Here is a 21099-nt window from a genome sequence, read left to right as displayed (position 1 = left end):
CCTCACTCCTCTTCCCTCACTCCCTCTCTGTTACCCTCACTCCCTCTGTCCCCTCACTCTCTCACGCCCCTTCACTCACCCTCACTGACCTTCCATCCCTCATTGTCGTGAATGCACCCTCACTCATTCCCCTTCCCTCTCACTCACTCCCCTTTCCTTACTCTCCTTTCCTCATTTAGTTTTGCTAACTCACATTCCTTTAGTATCTTACTCACCTTCAGTTCATTTCTTTCTCCCTCTCTTCCTCTCTGTCACTGAATCTATCTACCTCATTATCCTCTTAATAATTTGCTCTCCCTCTATTTCTTTTTCCCTCTATCTGTCCTTCACTATTCCTTTGTTTCTCTTTCTGTGTCCTTTACTCCTACTTTATCTCTTAGTACCCTTTTATGACTTTTAATCTCCTGCCTTGTCTCTTGTATTTTGAAATACATATTATAAAAATTATAACTATTTTTTTTCCCTCTTCCACAGATATTAAATTTATTAAAAATATATCATTAAGTTTACATTACTTATAAGGTAAGTTTAACAAACAAAATTTACTTTCTCATCACTCTTTTCCTTAACCTCACTACCCTTCTCTCACCCTCCCTCACCCCGTTCCCTTACTCCGCTTCCCTCATTTATTCTCATTCCCCATGTTTACTCCCCTTTCCCTCACTCCCCTCCCACACTCACCTTCTTTCAGACCCCCTGCTTTACTTCCCTTCCCCTCTCTTCCCTTCCTTCGCTCCTTCACTCATTCCCCTTCCCTTACTCACCTTACTCCACTTCACTCACTCCTTCTCTCACTCCCTCTGTCTTCTCACTTCCTCACTCCCCTTCCCTCACTCCCTCTCTCTTAGCCTTACTCTCTCCATCCCCTCACTCTCTCACTCCTCTTCCGTCATGCTCACTCCCTATATCTCACCCACACTCCCTCACTTACCTTTCTTTGCTCCCTTACTCAGTCCATTTCTCTCACTCCTTCTTTCACTACCTCTATGTCCTCACTCCCTCACTCCCCTTGTCTTACACTCACTCGCCTTTATCTACCCTCTATCATCCCTCTTTCCTCAACCTCACAGCCCTTCTCTCACCCTCCCTCACCCCCGTTCCCTTACTCCGGTTCCCTCACTTATCCTCATTACCCATCCTTAACTCCCCTTCCCCTTTCTCTCCTCACGCACTCACCTTTTCCCAGTCTCTCTACTTCACACCCTTCTCCTTCTTTCCTTCCTTTGCTCCCTCAATAATTCCCCTTCTCTCACTCACCTTACTCCACTTTACTCACTCCTTCTCTCACTCCCTCTGTTCTCTCACTTCCTCACTCCTCTTCCCTCACTCCCTCTGTTACCCTCACTCCCATTGTCCCCTCACTCTCTCACGCCCCTTCACTCACCCTCACTCACCTTCCATCCCTCATTGTCATGAATGCACCCTCACTCACTCCCCCTTCCCTGTCAATCACTCCCCTTTCCTTACTCCCCTTTCCTCATTTAGTTTTGATAACTTCTCTCTCCCTCTCTTCCTCTCTGTCACTGAATCTATCCGCCTCATTATCCTCTTAGTAATTTGCTCTCCCTCTATTTCTTTTTCCCTCTCTCTGTCCTTCACCGTTCCTTTGTTTCCCTTTTTGTGTCCTTCACTCCTACTTTATCTCTTAGTATCCTGCCTTGTCGCTTGTATTTTGAAATATATAATTTAAAAATTATAACTTATGTTTTTTTCCTCTTCCACAGATATTACATTTATTAAAAATATGTCATTAAGTTTACATTACTTATAAGGTAAGTTTGACAAACAAAATGTACTTTCTCATCACTCTTTTCCTTAACCTCACTACTCTTCTCTCACCCTCCCTCACCCCGTTCCCTTACTCCGCTTCCCTCACTTATTCTCATTCCCCATGTTTACTCCCCTTTCCCTCACTCCCCTCCCACACTCACCTTCTTTCAGACCCCCTGCTTTACTTCCCTTCCCCTCTCCTACCTTCCTTCGCTCCCTCACTCATTCCCCTTCCCTCACTCACCTTACTCCACTTCACTCACTCCTTCTCTCACTCCCACTGTCCTCTCACTTCCTCACTCCCCTTCCTTCACTCTCTCTCTCTTAGCCTCACTCTCTCCGTCCTCTCACTCTCTCACTCCTCTTCTGTCACGCTCACTCCCTATAATTCACCCACACTCCCTAACTTATCTTTCTTTCCTCCATTACTCAGTCCCTTTCGGTCACTCCTTCCTTCACTCCCTCTATCCCCTCACTCATTCACTCCCCTTGTCTTACCCTCACTCACTTTTATCCACCCTCTTTCACCCCTCTTTACTCATGCTCACTGCCCTTCTCTCACCCTCCCTCACCCCCGTTCCCTTACTCCGGTTCCCTCACTACCCCTCATTCCCCATCCTTCTCTCCCCTTCCCTTTACTTTCATCCCCCACTCACCTTCTCTCAGTACCTATGATTCAGTCCTCTTCCCCTCTATTCCCTTCCTTCGCTCCCTCACTCATTCCCCTTCCCTCACTCACCTTAGTCCACTTCACTCACTCATTCTCTCACTACCTCTGTCCTGTCACATCCTCACTCTCCTTCCCTCACTTCCTCTCTCTTAGCCTCACTACCTCCGTCCCCTCACTCTCTCAGTCCCCTTCCCTCATGCTCACTCCCTTTAACTCACCTACACTCCCTCACTTACTTTCTATGCTCCCTCACTCAGTCCCCTTCTCTCACTCTTTCCTTCACTCCCTCTGTCTCCTCACTCCCTCACTCCCCTTGTCTCATGCTCACTTGCCTTTATCCACCCTCTATCACCACTCTTTCCTCAACCTCACTGCTCTTCTCTTTCCCTCCCTCAGCCCCGTTCCCTTACTCCGCTTCCCTCACTTATCCTCATTCCCCATGTTCACTCCCCTTCTCCTCACTCCCCTCCCACACTCACCTTCTTTCAGTCCCCCTGCTTCACTTCCCTTCCCCTCTCTTCCCTTCCTTCGCTCCCTCACTCATTTTCCTTTCCTCTCTCACCGTACTCCACTTCACTCACTCCTTCTCTCAGTCCCTCTGTCCTCTCACTTCCCCACTCCTCTTCCCTCACTCCCTCTATATTACCCTCACTCCCTCCATCCCCTCACTCTGTGACTCCCCCTTCACTCATCCTCACTCACCTTCCATCCCTCACTGTCATCAACTCACCCTCACTCACTCCCCTTCTGTCATTTGTTCCCTCAGTCACTTTCTACCCTTCATTCAGTCATTTTATCCATTCATTTATGCAGTGCACATTCATTGAAAAGAAGAATAACACAATATATAAGGAATATAGCTCTTTTTGGAGAATTGAAGGTAGTTCTAAAAAGAACTTTTTTTTTTCTTCTTTTTTCGATTTTATATTTTTTTAATACTTTTTCAGAACGATTTTATACTTTTTTTGTTTTTTTGAGGGAGAAAAACAAAACCAGGGAATCCAAAACTGCTCAACAGGAGCAAAAAAAGGGGAAACATTAGTGGTGGGTGGAGAAGCGGTGTTCTTCTTTTCTCCGAACAATAAGTTCTATGCTCTGCTCCCCATAGCAAATCAGTTCGTCGCAGTCCTTGCAGACAAATTTGAGACCTGCAAAGACAGGTTGCACGTTTGGAATTAGTCTTGCAGCTTGTCTTCCTGAAGGTGTTGCTCCACCAGTCGAGGTGCTGCCGCCATCTGTTGGGGGATTGCGTGCCAGGTCCCTGACACTCTCCCTCGCGTAATTGTTGAGGTGCCTCCTCTCGACATGCCTGATTAAGGTGGCGTTGCCAAATCTTTACTTTTTTGTTGGGTCACCACGTGACAAGGTGGTGCCACAGATTTTGCAGCACACCTTCGCTGCATTTACCTTCTTTTCACCTTCGGGGAAGGTAAAAAATATCCAAATAAAATGTATTTTTACTTTGCGCCGAGGAGGGTCCTCTGGCACAATCTCTTCATCAGAGTCACTGGAGGTTGACTGTCTTCCAGCCATTCTTCAGAAAAAGACAAGATGCTGCAGAAGAACCAGGGAACAGCTCTTGCTCTCTCCAAGTTCAATGTGGTAGTGAGGGAAATGGGTGGGGGCTTTCAATATTTGGAAAAAAAACTGTTATGAACCAATGAAAAGTGTTGTTTTAAGGTCACATGGCTTGACGCGCTTACGCTACGTGCTCCGGAGCGCTTCCGGGTGCGCTAACGCGGCACGTACGTAGGCGATTACGGAGGCGCTTCCGGGGCGCTTACGCGGCGCGTATGAATGACGTTTTACTTGATTTTCGGGGATGTGTTTAGAGTCAAAATACGGTTTTTAAAAATCAAAAATACTACTTTTATGAGTATGCTACTGAATGTCTTGCATTATTATTTACTTTAAATACATATTTTTATTTCTTTTCGCTCACAGGAATAGCACTCACGCTACATGTACGGATGCGTTTAAGGGTGCGCGCACCCTGAGCGCTCCGGGGTTAAAAAATAAAAAATAAAAAACACAGGAAAAATACATTGAAAAATTTATGTTACAAAAAAATACAATATTTAAATAATTTTAAAAAAATTATAATAATAGCTATATAAAATAGCTATTAAAAAACGTAATATTTCACTTTAAAAACTGTAGGTTTCAAACTCGTTATAGTTAGGAATTAGCTTTCAATAAACCTATATATATATATTACCTACTGGCGGTCGCCAGTAGGTAGTTATAGTTAGGACCTAGTTTCCATAGGAAATCCACAACATTCTATTTGGAATAACTTTGGCGACAGTGGACGAATCTTTGCGAATTTCTCCAAGAAAATGGCCTGCTCAGTACCGCTCCTTCCCTGAATGTTTGGGAGTGATTCATGAAGCAGGGGCCGAGAAGAAAGGGGGGTCCCAAAACACGTTTTCCCCCATGCAATTTTCCAGAGGGACCTTTAGCCAGGGCTACAGCCTGAACGGCTGAACGGAATTACACGAAATGTGGCAGAGAGGTAGAGTTCTGTATGCAGATTGTGCTTTTTGTTAAATGGTGTAAATCCGTTCAGTAGTTTCTGAGAAAATTGCAAGTAAAATCAAAGCGATATCTAGAGTCGGAGTTCAGTACGTGTACTGAAATCTGTTCAATTACGAGCGCGAGCTGCATGCTGATTGGCTGTGAACTGTCTGTCAACACTGGAAACCAGGAAGTGTTGGAGGCAATCTAGTGCCTCGCTAGAACCGAGTCACAAGGAAACAGTAAAACAAAGTTGAGAAACAAGGGAAGGGGGTAGGTTAGAGATATTTTGACCCTCTAGGCTTGCTTAGGGGGTCGTATATGGATGTTTAGGCTCTATTTTTTATTTTATTTTTTTTAAAGAAAAATCGCGGCGTACACGTATGTAAATACCCACAATTATGAGCAGGAGCTGCATGCTGATTGGCTGTCAATACTCCAAACCAGGAAGTATTGGCAGCCATGTTGTTTTTCGGAAGAGCAGAGTCACAAGAAAACAGTAAAACAAAGTTAAGAAATAAGGAAAGGGGGCAGGGTAGAAACATTCTGAGCCTATAGTCTTGGTCAGGCGGTGGTACATGGATCTTTAGGGTCAATTTTTATTTTTCTAAAAATAAAAAATGGCGGGGTACTCATGCAGTACTTGTACGCAGTGGAAAAGGTGAAAAAAAAAGTAGAAGTCCGTTTTATTCATTAGTTCCCGGGCGGGTAAATTACGGGGGTAATTTTGCCTGCATAATGGGGGCTTGTAAGGTGCCCCGAGCACTGGGGAACGGGATTCCTCTGGTTTTATTTCGAAGTATGCGGGGGGAGTTACGGTCCTACTCCGAGTCTCTGCAGTCTCGGGGAGCGGCACCCTTCGGGTCTTTTTAAAAATAAATATGTTTTGAGCTCTCTCTCTCCCCGTACATGTCACGGGGAACGCCACATTTCTGGGCCAGAGATATGTAAAATGACCTTCCAGCTCGGAGTATCTGCATTGTCTGGAGTGTTTTATTAATGTTGGGAGGGTGGGCTTGATAATATGTCCTTGTTAAGTCCCATAGAAGCCTATGTTCTGGTGCTATCATGAGGTTCTATGGGAAATAACAAGGCTGTATTTTGAAGATCAATTCAATTAAAAAAAGTCTTTATCATAAAAGACAGAAGATAAAATTACAAAAAGTATACCAAGCTCATTATCGCTGTTTTATCAGCAGTTTCTTGACAATAAAACGGCAATAATTTTAACACCGGTCCTTGATAATATGCACCTAAGTTTACTGGTCAAAAAAAAGAGCAATGGTCCATATTATCAACAAAAGGCGAGATATTATCGTCGCATTTATTGCAGGAAACTGCCAATAAAGCGGAGATAATGGGCTTGATAATATGTATTTGTGAAAACCATAGCAGCCTAGGTTATTATCAGAACGTGGGCTGCTATCGGAAGTTACAAGGGCCTATTATCAAGCACATTATCGCCGCTTTATGGGCAGTTTCCTGTTGATAAAAGCGGCGATAAAGTATTGCCTTTTGTATGTAAAGCTTTCCTTTTTTGGTGTAGCAGTTGAACTCTCTTCGCATTATCAGCGTAGTTTCAAAGTTCACGTTTTTTTCTTCAAGTTCAACGAGCAAACCTTTCTTTAGATCACTTAGTAAATCTATTGCTTTGTTTTCCCGGTTCGTGTGATTCATCCGGTGCTGTACTTTTGTACAGTATTAATAGTCATATTTTTTATATATTTATTTGAAAGGTAGTGCCGAGGTGCCAAATGATGATAACGTACTCCGTCCACCGCCATTTTAGTAGTTTCTCACCGTTGTATTTACTATATCAGTTATTTAGAATTCGTTAGTTTTCAATCGTAGTCTTGAATATTTTACTATAGTATTTTAACATTAGTTTTATTGTGGGCCGTCATACCCCTCCCCCACAAAATAAAAGAAGTATGTAGTTTTTTTAAAAATAACTTTTATTAAACAATAAATATAAATGAAACTCAATTATAACTATATTAGAACTGCCAAAATAAGTTAAACAATGTTATAAAGAAATTGTGAAATGGATTCCAAAAGGTGTCCGATTGGTAATCTGCGAAAGAAAAAAGAAAATTAGAGATTAGAATTATGTAGATTTGAGTAAATGAGCTTAAGCATTACAAGTTGTGGTAACTCTACAGTTTTACGTGTTCATTGTGACTGGTATACTCCTGTTCCATTATAGTGCCTCGTTCAAGTGGTGTCTATATGGAAGTGCCTACTGCGTTACTGACGCCCGTTATGGCGACTTATTTCTAATGTGTTCCTATGAAGGATTTGTAGATCTAGGCCTCTGTGCTTACTTTGTATAAAGCTTGCGGCCAAACATTGCAGCCACTGGGATGGACAACTTCAGGTGGGCTGATCTTCTAGACCTCCAAGCAGACAGCAGTGTCTAAGTTTAAGAGAGATAGAGAAATGATGTCACATAGAGGAGAGAGAGAGAAAACATTAAAACTGTGTCGCAGGGGAGGAGCTTTGCGCGCAACTGTGATGGCCGCATGAGCACAGGGCTCCCGGACCTTCGCCACCTCCGTCACTTATCCTGAATATTATCCTGGCTACGATGAAGGGACGTTGAAGGCGCAACCCAGCTGCTATATTAGCTGTTTCCAGAATTCGGTTTAGACTCCGGGAACCGATTTTACGGAACTCTGAACTTTTGTGGCCTGCCCGTCGGAGCAGCCCCGGGCTCGAGTCATTTGCCTGCCGGGCAGTAATTGAACAACATCGGCTAGCCTATTCCTACTCTCTACTCAAGACCTGGCTTTAGGTTTCGCTTTTGGCCTAGAGTCCTCCCTGACTTGGGTTCGCTCCTGCTGCCCTGGGTTCACTCAACTTCGCTACTACGCTCAAGTGCTGTGCTTGCCTTTCACTGTTCGTTGTGTGGTGAATGGTACCCTGTCTTTCTAGCGAACCCCTTTGGGCGATTTGATCAAAGCCATTTTAACCAGGTCTCAAGCCCCCCTCGGGGGTACAGCTTTCAAGAAGGCCACCAAGCCCGAGATCGAGAAGCGAAAGACCAATTCTGCCCTCCGCGGGGGCTCCATACAATCCAACGTCATTGACAGATATACTCTCCCTAAGGGCTCCCCCGGGGGGGGGGGCGAATAGACCCCCGGGAGATGTGGGAGATGACTCGATGACGGGAGATGACTTGACTTTACGAGATGTCATGGTCTCAATGGCTGGCATGAAGACCTCTCTCGGCCAACAATATGAGTCTCTGGCCCACAAACTTGACACTGTCGCGATCGACGTCAATCTGATCAGGGCGGATTTGGCCAAGACCAATGAAAAGGTTAAATCCCTGGATTTGAAGACCTCCAGCCTTACGACTGATGTTTCCGATCTAAAAACGGAGGTCCGCAACTTAAGATCCTCACACGATTTCTTTTCTCGCCGGCTGGAGGACTTCGAAAGCCGCGCAAGACGGAACAACGTTCGTATTGTGGGTGTCCCTGAAAAATCAGAGAGCTTAACTGTTGACCTTCTCGTTGAAGACCTTATCGTGAACCATCTCGCACCTAAGGACCTCAGCAAATTCTTTGCGGTGGAACGGGCACACAGGGTGCCGGGAGGTAAGCCTAAGCAAGGAGCCACCCCGCGGCCCATAATCGCTAGGATTTTCAATTTCCGAGATAGGGACGCGATTCTGCAGGCATCGCGCCTGGGTGGCCCCACAAACTTCGAAAAAGCTACCGTGAGTTTTTACCCGGACTTCACCCAACAAGTGCAGAAACAAAGGCTGGGGTTCCAAGGGGTGAAGAGACGATTGAGAGACAGGGACATGAAATATGCAATGCTTTTCCCGGCTCGCCTGCGTGTGGTGTATGGAGATCGGACATTCTTTTTTGATCACCCTGAGGCCGCAAGTGACTGGCTCAACATGCTGCCCAGGCAACAGGAACACTCTGAACATTCCGAAGGAGCCGGGGGTGACCCGTTGGAGCAGGAATGAGTAACGAACTTGGTTCACTGGACTACATATAGACACTTCAGCTGTGGTTTGATGCCTTTTAAACTCGCTTGATGAAGATGGTTACCTAGGGGTGGCGGGGGGGGGGCGAGTCTTTCCTCCTTTGGGGTTCTTTTCGTAGATTAGTTACATGTTGGGGCGACAAGCCCACTGCAAGTTGGGGTAGCTTTTGAGTCTAATACAGGGGTGCAGGGGGGTGGGTTGGGGTCTGGGTGTTTGTTGGGGGGTGGACAGGGACAGTTGTTGTTGTTTAATTTTCTTCAAGGCAATGTATTGATGGGCTTCTGGTCTAGGGTGTCGCGTTCGTCGTGGGGTGGAGGCAGCATCCATTCTTGGGATGGGGTAGGGGATTGAGATTATTATGTTGGAACGTCAATGGGTTGGGGGACAGGATAAAATGTGGAGTGGTGTTACAACTACTACAACGCCTTTCCCCTAATGTGGTGCTGCTGCAGGAGACACATTTAATAGGAAACACATGCCATGCTATGAATAGATGGGGCTACCGTCTTCTGGCGCACTCTGGATTCACTTCTGGCTCTAGGGGGGTGGGTATCCTGGTCAGGGGCTCCCTCCCTCTGGAGGTCAACAATATTATCCTCGATGATAGGGGGCGGTATGCCGCCATTATTGGAAGATGGGAGGGGAAAGTTATCACCCTGCTTTCTGTTTATGTCCCACCTGGCCTCCAGACTACGACCTTTGCTGATTTGGGGAGGGTGATTCTGGGGTTCCCGGAGGGCCTCCTGGTGGTGGGTGGTGATTTTAACTCAGTGGTGTCCGGAAATTGCGACCGCTACCCTCCCAGGGAACTCGCGAAGTCTCAGACCTGGCTGGGTGGCCTCCTAGATACTCTGGGGTTGATAGATTGTTGGAGACTGCTTCACCCGGGGCAGTTGCAATACACATTTCACTCTGGTGCTCACGGTAGTCTCTCAAGACTCGATTACATACTGATGCCGGCTACACAGGCCTCCTCTATTAGAGAGATCAGACATTTGGCCTGGGGTATTTCGGACCACTCTCCTTTATGGTTAGTCATGGACACAGGGCTGGGAACCGAGGGCCGGGTAGCCAAGATTAACCCTTGGTATCTTCGTGACCCTAAGATCCGTGCGGAGTTGGTCAAATCGCTGGATCAATACTTCACGGAAAATGTGGGCTCAGTGTCATCTTCTGTCTCATTGTGGGAAGCATATAAGACTGTTATCCGGGGCCAGGCACTATCGTTAATCAATAGTGTCAAAAAACGTAAACACGAAGAAGTTGTCCGACGAGAATGAAATAACTGACTTGGAGAGGGAATTGGAGTTGGGGGTCACCCAGGACAAGCTCCACCTCCTTAATCTTAAACAACTTGATTATAGAGCATTGGTTACTGATGCCGCCAAAGTAATGAGCAGAGAGCAACAAGGACGTCTGTATGATGTGGGTGATAAGGCGGGAAAGTTGATTGCTTGGTTGGACAAGAAAGAGAGGGCTAGTCGTGTGGTTCCGTTGATTGAGAGAATGGATGGATTGAGAGTAACTGACCCCACCGAGATTGTGGAGTGTTTTTTGGAATACTTCCAGATCGTATATTCCCCCGTATCGGACAGGCCGGAGCAGGATTCACATTTGCTTCTACGAGATATAGCGTTGCCCCGCTTGTCGGATTCAGACAGGGAACTCATGGACGCAACGCTTTCCGTCGAGGAGGTGGAGGTCGCCATCCGCTCAGTGCGGTCGGGAAATCCTCGCCGAAGAAGGTGGCGATTCCGGCCCGCCTTCGCTTTGTACAGCTCAAAATTCTCCACCGGGTCTATGTGACTGGTCCTCGCCTGGTTCACATGGGATTTTCCTTGGACGGAATGTGTAGGCGCGGGTGTGGCCTCTTGGGTACCTTTCTCCACATACTCTGGGAGTGCCCGGCAGTGGCGCGTTTCTGGAATCGAGTGCATGAAGTCATGAGTGAGGTCACGGGTGTTTCGTTGTTGCCTGAAGCTAGGAGATGCTTGCTGAATGTGTGGGAACCGACTGACTATGATGTGGTGCAGACTCAGTGGGTGACCCTGGGGAACATGATTGCCAAGAGGTGAAATATGTACTCCCTTCACAGATGTAGTGACTACCCCATCTTCCCCCTAACCCGGCGTTTCTACTATTGCTACATTTGAAATGTCTCCTGATTTGAGTTTTCCTCTCCTTCCCCCCTCCCGTGCGGCTGCTAATTGTATCTAACTTGTATGCCTTCCTCCCTAGCGGAACGCTTCAACAATTGAACAATTGTATTGCCTTGTGTTTTTTTTCATTGTTTATGTTTTCAATTTCAATAAAAAGAAATATAAAAAAAAACTGTGTCGCAGAGACTGGAGTTGAGATTTTTTGTTGAACCAGACGTAGATATACTAGCTCTTTTCATCAATTTACCCATGTTAAAAGTGACTCAAAAGTGGCGTAATAAGGTTGATGATCTGTTTGTCAGACTGTTGTAACCTATTTGTTGTCTTTTCTCGGAGGTAATTATATATTTTATAGAGAAGCTGCTGTACACTTCGCACTCTGGGCAATAATATCAAGCCTGGGCGACAAAAATTATTGCCACTTTATTGGCAGGAAAGTGTCGCTAATGGGTTTGATAATATGCTCTATGGAATTCCAATTGAAGCTCATGTCAGATGTCCTTCATATCTAACATGAGCTTCGATTGGAATTCCATAGAGCATATTATCAAACCTATTATGGCCACTTTAGCGGCAGTTTGCTGCCGATAAAGTGGCGATAATTTTGTGGGGGCAGCAGGGCTCTGCCTGGTGCTTGGAGGCCTACCTGGGGCAAATCAAACTGTTGCGGACTCGCTGGTGTGGCGCTGGTGGCTGCTGCATCAGCGCGTGGTGAGACGGGCGGCAGGGCCATAAAATACACATTTAAAAAACGAGGAGGTGAGGCCTGCAGAAGTGCCGTAATTTTCATCAGCACTAAACACATTCCAAACTGCGTTGTTCTCTGGCCTAAATTGGAGCTTTGCTTCTAATGCTTTAGCTCCATCAAGTGGTCAAGTCATGCAATAGCAAAGAAAATCAGTGACACTCGGTTTAAACCAGGTCAGCTTATTTTCACGCCGGTAGGGTATTCTCGGTCAGATTCGATTTTAACCGAATTCCGGACAGCCTAGTTATAGACCATATATAGTTAGGAATTAGCATTTAAAAAAACTATTTTTACTCACACAAAACCATTGAAATTCCATATATAGTTAGTTGCACTAACTATATATCGCGCACCCGCAATCCACTGCTGATCATGTCACATATTACATCATTCATGACATGGTCAGTGACATCACTGATGACATCACTGATGACATCTCAAATGACATCACTGATGACATCACTGATGACATCATCCAGTGACTGTGTGTTTCTGTAAAGTTTAAATATGTCTTACATATTGAAGAATGAGTAGATGTATAAGTGTCTGGATGAAGGATTTAGTAGGTGCGTGACTGACTGTATGAGTGAGTGATTAAATGTGTCTCACTGAGTGCATGGGTTAGTGACTAAACTGTCTTAATTTGTGCATCATTATGTCTGTTGTTCTGTAAACTGCTGCATGTGTTGATCAGTAGCTATATGAGTAACTATATGGGTTATTGATCGGTTGCTCAAGTATTTGTATGGGAGACTGAGTGTGTGTGTGGGTGGCTGGGAGGTGTATGACTCTGTGCATAGATGTGTGAGCAGTTGATTCAATAGATGTATGGGTTCAAAAGTGCATGTGGAAACAGCTGTATGGGCGGTTGACTGTGTGCATGAGTGTATTGGTGAGTGAATGATATCTCAGTGCTACATGTCAAAGTAAGTACATATGTAAAACACAGTACATGTGAGAGTTGACATATATAAATAACTGTGCATAAGAGCCAGTGAATGTGTGAGTGGCTGTATGGATCATTGTGAACTTGTATCCGGGATTGTATAAGAGAGTAAATATGTGTTAGTATATGTTTGAATAAGTAAGGTGTGTATAACTGTATAGTTGAGAAAATGGAGGTGTGATTGATTCTTTGCATGACTGAGTAGGTGTGTGTGTAACTTCATGGATGAGTGACAGTCTGTGAGTGTCTGTTTACACTGAGTGTATCTAAGGTTATATTAGAGTCTGAAGAGGTTCATCGTATTATCACATGAATGATGTCATCAGTAATGTGATCAGTGATGTCAACTGAGATGTCATCAGTGATGTCATCAGTGATGTCATTTGAGATGTCATCAGTGATGTCATCAGTGATGTCATGTGAGATGTCATCAGTGATGTCATCAGTGATGTCACTGACCATGTCATGAATGATGTAATATGTGACATGATCAGCAGTGGATTGCGGGTGCGCGATATATAGTTAGTGCAACTAACTATATATGGAATTTCAATGGTTTTGTGTGAGTAAAAATAGGTTTTTTAAATGCTAATTCCTAAGTATATATAGTCTATAACCTATGGTTTTTTCAGTGAATTTTCAAGGTTTTGTAAATGCTAATTCCTAACTATATATAGTCTATAACCTATGGTTTTTTCAGTGAATATTCAAGGTTTTGTAAATGCTAATTCCTAACTATATATGGTCTATAACCTATGGTTTTTTCAGTGAATTTCAATGGTTTTTTAATAGCAAATATCAAAAGCTTTAAAATGTAGTCTTCTTTTAATCGAAAAATATATTTTATATGTTTTAATACAATTTTTTTATGTATTTTTTTTATTATTTTTTTTTGTTTCGCTCCCGATCCGCGAACCGGGTAGCTTCCTGTTAGCTCAATTTGGTGCCGCGACTCGTTCTGAGAACCGATAAACGTTCTGTTTGCGCAACTGCCGCGTTAGAAAACACCATCATGACGCGTCGCGTAACCGCGACGTATCGCGTTGTCGCGTAATGCGTTATATGACGCGCCGCGTTAGCGCACCCGTAAGTGCTCCGGTGCGCGAGGCGCGTAGCGCAGCTTCCCGGAAGCGATCCGGGGCGCCGCGCGGAGCGCGTAACGTAAGCATAACAGGTCATGTGACTTGTTAATAAAACTTTTCATTGGTTCATTTCACTTTTGGGTTCCTAATGATGTAAGGCTAGGTCATGTGACCTAAAAATAACACTTTTCATTGGTTTAGAACTATTTTTTTCCCAAATGATGAAAACCCCTCCTTGTTTCCTCACTCTGACTTTCATCTTTGTGAGAGGAAGACATTTTTTCATCACTTAGCAATGGCAAGTGTTGTAGCTTCAGCTGGTGCATCCCCACCACCACCACCACCTCCTAGGAAGAGAGGACCACCTACCCAGTTCCTTCCCAACCCTGAGGAAGAGGAGGAAGAAGAGGAAGAGGAAAGAGTATTCTTGCCTGAACAGCCCCGGAAATCCCACCATAAGAACCATTTCATATGGCAATTTTTTTCCTTTCCAGCAGGGCAAAAAAAAGTCAATGCCCGTCATGTCACATGCCTGATATGTAAAGAGGTTCTGTCCCGAGGCACAGATAAAAAATATAGCTTTGGGAACTATACAATGCATCGCCACATGCTAAGGTGGCATCCAATAAATTACAGCGTGGCTGAGGTGCGTGACTTGCGTGAAAACCCGCGAACTCCTGTAGCCATCACCTCAACACAGGAAAGTTTTTCGGGACCAGAGGCGAGGGAGACGGTCAAGAATATTCAAAACAATTTTCAGCACATCAAGCTGGTGTGTATTTATTGTGGGGGACTACTTTGCCACGGGGAGATGAGTGTCATTTTAATGAACAGGGCATATGAAAATCACAACTGTCCAAAACGCCCCAGAAAATAAATTATCTTTTTTTTTTTTGCTCCTGTTGAGCCCTTTATAATGAATCATTTTTGTTTCCCCCCTCCAAAAAAACCCCAAAAAAATATAAAACCGTTCAAAAAATACAAAAAAAGTAAAAAAATGTTCAGAAAAATAATTAAAAAAATATAAAACAATAAAAAAAAAGTTCTTATCAGAACTACCTCCTCTTTATAAAAAATTGCTAGAATGTTTAGCACTCTAGCAACCTCTATTTCTTTTGGTTCGCTTCCCGGTTAGCGCGCCGGTACGCGAACCGGAAGCGAACCAGAAAAAATGTTTTTAAAAAAAAGAAAAGAAAGTATAAGAGAAGGAAACAGAGAGTAATGTTAAAAGAAAGACAGCTAGAGGGAGTAACACAGAGATACTGTTTAATAGATCTATTTACCGAAGAAAAGATGTAAGTGGGTATAACTGTGAAAAACAAAATAGATAAGGAAGTGAAAGAAAAAAAGGAGAGTAGAAGAATAATAAACAAGAGTTTCTTAGAGAATGTGAGTGAATGTTCAAGTTAAGAAGAAAAACAGTAAAGGATGTGGAATGAGAGGTAGGGATAGAACCGGACTAAAAGAACAATCCTGAGGGAAAGTGTTAAGAAAAAAGTGAGCAAAAGTAAATAGGAATAAAACAAGATGTATGATAGTGACTAAGGTTAAAACATGTGGAATAACAGAGAGAAAAACAGAAAGCAGAAAAGAAGAAGTGACAGAAAAGGAATGATTTAAACAGCAAAGAAATGTAAATAACATAGGGGCATATTATCAACACAGGCGATAAAATTATCGCTGCTTTTATCGGCAGAAAACTACCGCTAAAGCCGCTTTTGCGGCAGAAAACTGCCGCTAAAGCCGCTTTTGCGGCAGTTTTCTGCCAATAAAAGCAGCGATCATTTTATCGCCTGTGTTGATAATATGCCCCTTAGTGTGTTTGAACTACAGGGAGAAAGCATAATGAACAAGTAGTGAAAGAGTGATGAGTCAGAGATAGTGAGAGTAATAGAGACGGAGTGAGGAACTATGAGAACAGAGGGACTGAGAAAAGGAGTGGAAGGAGTAGAGTAAGTAAGTAATAGAAAAAGGAATGAGGGAAGTAGCAAAGGCAGGAAACTGAGGGTTAAAGAAATGAAGCAGTGGAACTAATAGAAGTTAAATGTGATAGAAATGTAACGAAAAGAGTACAAAACATTTACCTTATAATTGTCGTTAACTTAGTCACTTGTTATTTTTATACTTTCAATCTGTGAAAGAAAGAACAAAAATTTGAAAAATATTAAAACATGTATTTAAAAATTAGAAAAGAGAAGGGAAAAGATTGACAATCATCCAATTTTACAAAGAAATAAAGTTAGAGGCCTCCGCTTCTCCATGCCCCCTACACAGTCCTATATATATACATTTTAAACTGACGGTATCTTGTTGAAGATGAAGTGAGGCCTATCTTGCAACATGATGCATCTTTTGCACTGCTGCTGCGTCACAAAAGTGATGGAACAGCGGCGCAAAAGAGGCGCACAGCCATCATAAATCTAACCCTAACATTTTAAATAATTGTTTCTAGATGCTGATAAGGTGTGGCCTATCCACAGATTTGTTTCAGGTGAGTCCTACTCAGAGTTACAGATGAAATTTAAGTTATTGAGGAGTACAGAGGAGATAATACATGAGCAGGCCTACCAACGAAGTGAGTCATGTCCACTGCACTCTTGGACAAACGTCAGACCTCCTCTATCTCCTTGAACAGGCCTAAACCTCATCTACACAATGTGATTCGTAATGTTATGAAACACAGGTAATGTAATTGAAAAACGTGCAATTTTTTTTGCTCATTCCACAATCACATCACTTGTGTTTCCTTTGCTTAGGTATCTCATTGTACAGATGTAGTCTAGCATATGAAAGACTACGCAAAAGGTGAGCACTGTATGCAACACCTTTGACACTTACAGAAGCCTCAGCTTCTCCATGCCCCCTACACAGTCCTAAATATATACATTTTAAACTGACGGTATCTTGTTGCAGATGAAGTGAAGCCCATGTTGCAACATGGTGCATCTTTTGCACTGCTGCTACGTCACAAAAGTGACGCAACGGTGGCGCAAAAGAGGCGCACGGCCATCATAAATCTGCTCCTAACATTTTAAATGATTGATTCAGGATGATGATACGGTGTGGCTTATCCAGAAGTTTTTTTGAGGTGAGGCCTACTCAGGGTTGCAGATGAAATTTAGGCTTGTTGAAGAGTACAGAGGAGATAATACATGTGCAGGCCTACCAATGAAGTGAGTCATGTCCACTGCACTCTTGAACAAAGGCCAGACCTCTTCTGTGTCCCTGGACAAGCCTAAACCTCATCTGCACAATGTGATTCGTAATGTTAGGAAACACAGGTAATGTAATTGAAAAACGTGCAATTTTTTTTGCTCATTCCACAATCACATCACCTGTATTCCCTCAGCTTAGGTATCTCATTGTGCAGATGTAGTCTAGCATATCCAAGAGTACGGAGAAGGTGAGGACTGTATGCAACAGAGCAATGTACATTACTCACCTCCCTTGACACTTACAGAAACCTCAGTTTCACCATGCCTCCTACACAGTTCTCAATGTATATCATAAATACAAAAAGTACAGAATTAAATATACATGTTAAATGGTTTATTTTTGCTGTTCTAAGAATGTATCAAATTTCACTAAAAACAGTGAGTTGAAAGTATTCATCATATAACAGCGGGGGAAAAAAAACACAATCAAAATGATTGTGTTTAAAAAACCCATATAACATAACCAATCAGAAATCAGAACTCCTTAAAAGTAACTTACTTTCCATGACGTCAAAGGTTGTCCTATGAACAGCTTATACTCTGTTGTGCTGCTACTATTTTCAGCCCGCCACTTTCTGAAAGAAAAGCTCCATCGTTTTGACAAATATGTTACATACAATAAATGACTTCTCGCTCTCTACCGCACATTTCCTCAAGGCCAAATTGTGTAAGAGCCATTTATAACTCTTGGAATTCTTCTAAGCAAATCCCGTCATTTTCTTTTTCCGCAACTTTTAGAAAAAAAACGTTCAAGATCACTTTCACAATCCTGTACTAGTAATACCTCACCCTTCTTGCTCACTCATGTTCCACATTTCCACATTTAACTTTTGACTCTGTACTACACTTATCCTCAAGGCCAAATAGTATAGGAGCCATTAGAACCTCTTGAAATTCCTCAGAGCACATCCCGAGATTCTTTCCCTAAAATTTTTGTTTTAAAAACACCAGGTAAGAATTTTTAAGGTCAAAAGGCAATTTTTTTTAAAGTTAAAACAGAATCATTGCAGAATGACCAGCCATTTCTAGACTTTAAATAAGCTGTGTAATGTCCTGATGTTGTTGAAGGACCGTCATGATATATAATTGCTGCAGTTACAAAAGTCCTTCCTGATATTGACAACTGCGAAGCCACAACATTTTTAATTAAAGTTGTCAATTTTGTTCCATCATGCCTACATCGTTGGAACATTAAAATGACATACTGGCCATATGTTCGTATAAATAATGTGGACAGCATTGCTGACTTACATTGGCTACACTCCATGTTGTGATCGGCTGATTTTACTAGCTTATTAAAGGACACTGATTTACTGTCTGGCAAAGTTAAATATATAAATCTTTCTGAGTCTACACTAGTAGTACTTGATACCCTACACTTCTCGCAGACATGCTGCCATTGATAAGAAAGGCCAAACAGGTGATCTACATCTACACCTTCATCTTGCAATACATCAAGCATATACATTAAAAACTCCTGACAATCTTGCTGAATATTTTGAGAGAATTGCGTTTGACCTGAAAATTTGTCTAACAGATTTCGAATTTCAGACACACTTTCTATTTTTGTTCTATCAGTGCTACATTTCTCTAACACAGAATTCAGCAAACAGCAAAAACTTTGATCCGAATTGATCACAATCTGTTCTTTCAAAGTTTCTAGAGAAAAGACAACATTAACTACTACATTAGCATAGCAGTTGACACCAGAACTATTTTCAAATTGAAAACCAACAACATCTTCAACAGAATCCTTTTTCTTTCTGCTTATAATTTCAGGTTCATCGACTTTTCGTCTTTTTGCTACAACCTCCCTACTATTGGTCACATTTCTTCGTTTCCGGCCTACCACACGTTTCTCAAACAAAGGATATTGAGGCAAATGTGGCGCATACTCTCTTCTTAACCTATTGTATTCCTTAACACAATCTAGATCCGCACAAATGTTTGTGACATCACACTCAATCAAGTACAATCCCGATAAAGTTCTGACTCGTGACAATGTCACATATGCCATACCCTCCTTGAACACAGAACTGCCAATATTCACCAATGCACTGTCTACACTTAAACCTTGCGATTTATAGATTGTCACCGCATATGCCAAGCAAACAGGAAACTGCTTACGGCAAACATATTTTTTTACAAGCAAAAACCTAGCAGAGCAACGACCAATTAGCTGTACTTCCTCAATGCTATCAAATTTAATTTTTAAAAATTCAATCCCATCTCTATTTCTATATTTCTCAAAATCCACAACATTACCCATTGATCCATTTACCAGACCTCTTTCAACATGTAAAATCCTTCTTAAAATTATACGACAATTTAAGCACACATTCAGAGTCTTTTCAAAACCTGCAGTTTTAGATATAGTCTTCTCTAATGAATCCAATTTTATTTCAAATTCTCAGAAAAAATAATTGTTGCTCCCATATGCTCTACTCTGTCAATAGCTTCCTGTTTCACAATCTCTTGGTTTTCTAAATGCAACATTTTGTTGTTGAAGAAAGCACATTCTGCAAGAGTTGGCATCAAACATATTCCAGATTTCTTCTCAGTAATTTTCCGAAAAATATTCTCAGGCACAACGTCTTCTTCTGGATACAAATTTGACAGTAATCGTGCATGTAAAGCTTCTTTCCCATGCTCGGTCACTTTTCCAATTCTAACACCTTGTAGAATATTCTTATAATCTTCATCCTTCGCTTGACGCATATTTTCACGCAGTTCAGCATAATTGAAGTTTAACCATATATTGACGTTGCCAATGCTCCCTAGGCACTTCCTGGTATCTTCATGCGTGAGCATTTTGAACACAGGTTGTCCTTTCACTGGTGTCAGCTGCAGAAGATCACCGAAAACAATGATGTGTTTGCCACCAAATAACACATCATACTCTGTTTTGAGAACTTCTTGCATTCTCAAATGCACAAAGGCAAGCATGACATTGGAAACTATGCTTACTTCGTCAATGATAAGAAGTTTCATTTTCCTCAAGACTCTTGAAACTTCACAACAAGCATCTCCAGATAACTTGTGGTATTGTAATTTGTTATCATGCTCCACTGACAGCATCAGTAGACGATGCAAAGTAATACCTTTAATGTTATGTGCTCCCAGTCCAGTTGGAGCGGTGACAACACAAGACAGCGATGACTCAGTCCTTTTCTGCAAATAACATGAAATTGCTTTAATGAGGAAACTTTTTCCAGTTCCCGCTTCTCTACTCACGTACAGTCGGACAGGCTTCAACGACGTACATGAGCACTCTTTCTTCTCATGACTTAATCCATGATCAATTTGGTTGGTAACTTCGTCATATATTTTCCTCTGCTCAACGTTGAGTTGTCTTTCCAAGTCTTCTAAGTTAACCGCATCCTCCTGAGCATGTGCCATGGCTCTTTCCACTTCAGTCATAGCAGTGGCAGCTTCATTTTCGATAACTGGTCCCCCTAGTGGATCCTGACTCAATGAAACAGAACTCTGACTGTCCTGAGAACTGTCTCTAGCAATCTCGGCTGCAATCGTTGCTTCCTGCTCGATTTCCGCATTCAACATTTCTAGATATTTGGGAAAAACAGAACATTCTATAGTCTCCTTGGCGGCATTGAAAGAGTCTTCGTAACAGAGGAAATCTCCAAGCAGTTCCTCTTCTGCACGCCAAGGCTTGAAAAGTTGCAAAAGAGCTAAATAGAAAAACTCTTTTTTTTCAGGAGATTCACCACTCAATTTTCAATGATTTACCAATTGGCATTTTCTTTGCTTGACCAGACATCCCTCACTTCCAATTACAGCATACACTCCTTTATCAATATCTTCTTTGATGTTCCTCTTGAATATGTAATTTTGCAGAACCTCATACAGACAAACATTCTCGAGGTGACAGCTTCTATTTGGATAATATGTATCCAACATGTTGGTCTTCAAAATATCTGTACTGTTTGGCTCCTTTTCCGCCAAATACTCAATTTCCCGTACAGGTTTCA

The sequence above is a fragment of the Lissotriton helveticus genome, chromosome 2_1, assembly GCF_964261635.1.
Source record: "Lissotriton helveticus chromosome 2_1, aLisHel1.1, whole genome shotgun sequence".
NCBI lineage: Eukaryota > Metazoa > Chordata > Amphibia > Caudata > Salamandridae > Lissotriton > Lissotriton helveticus.
This window is presented reverse-complemented; position numbering follows the sequence as displayed.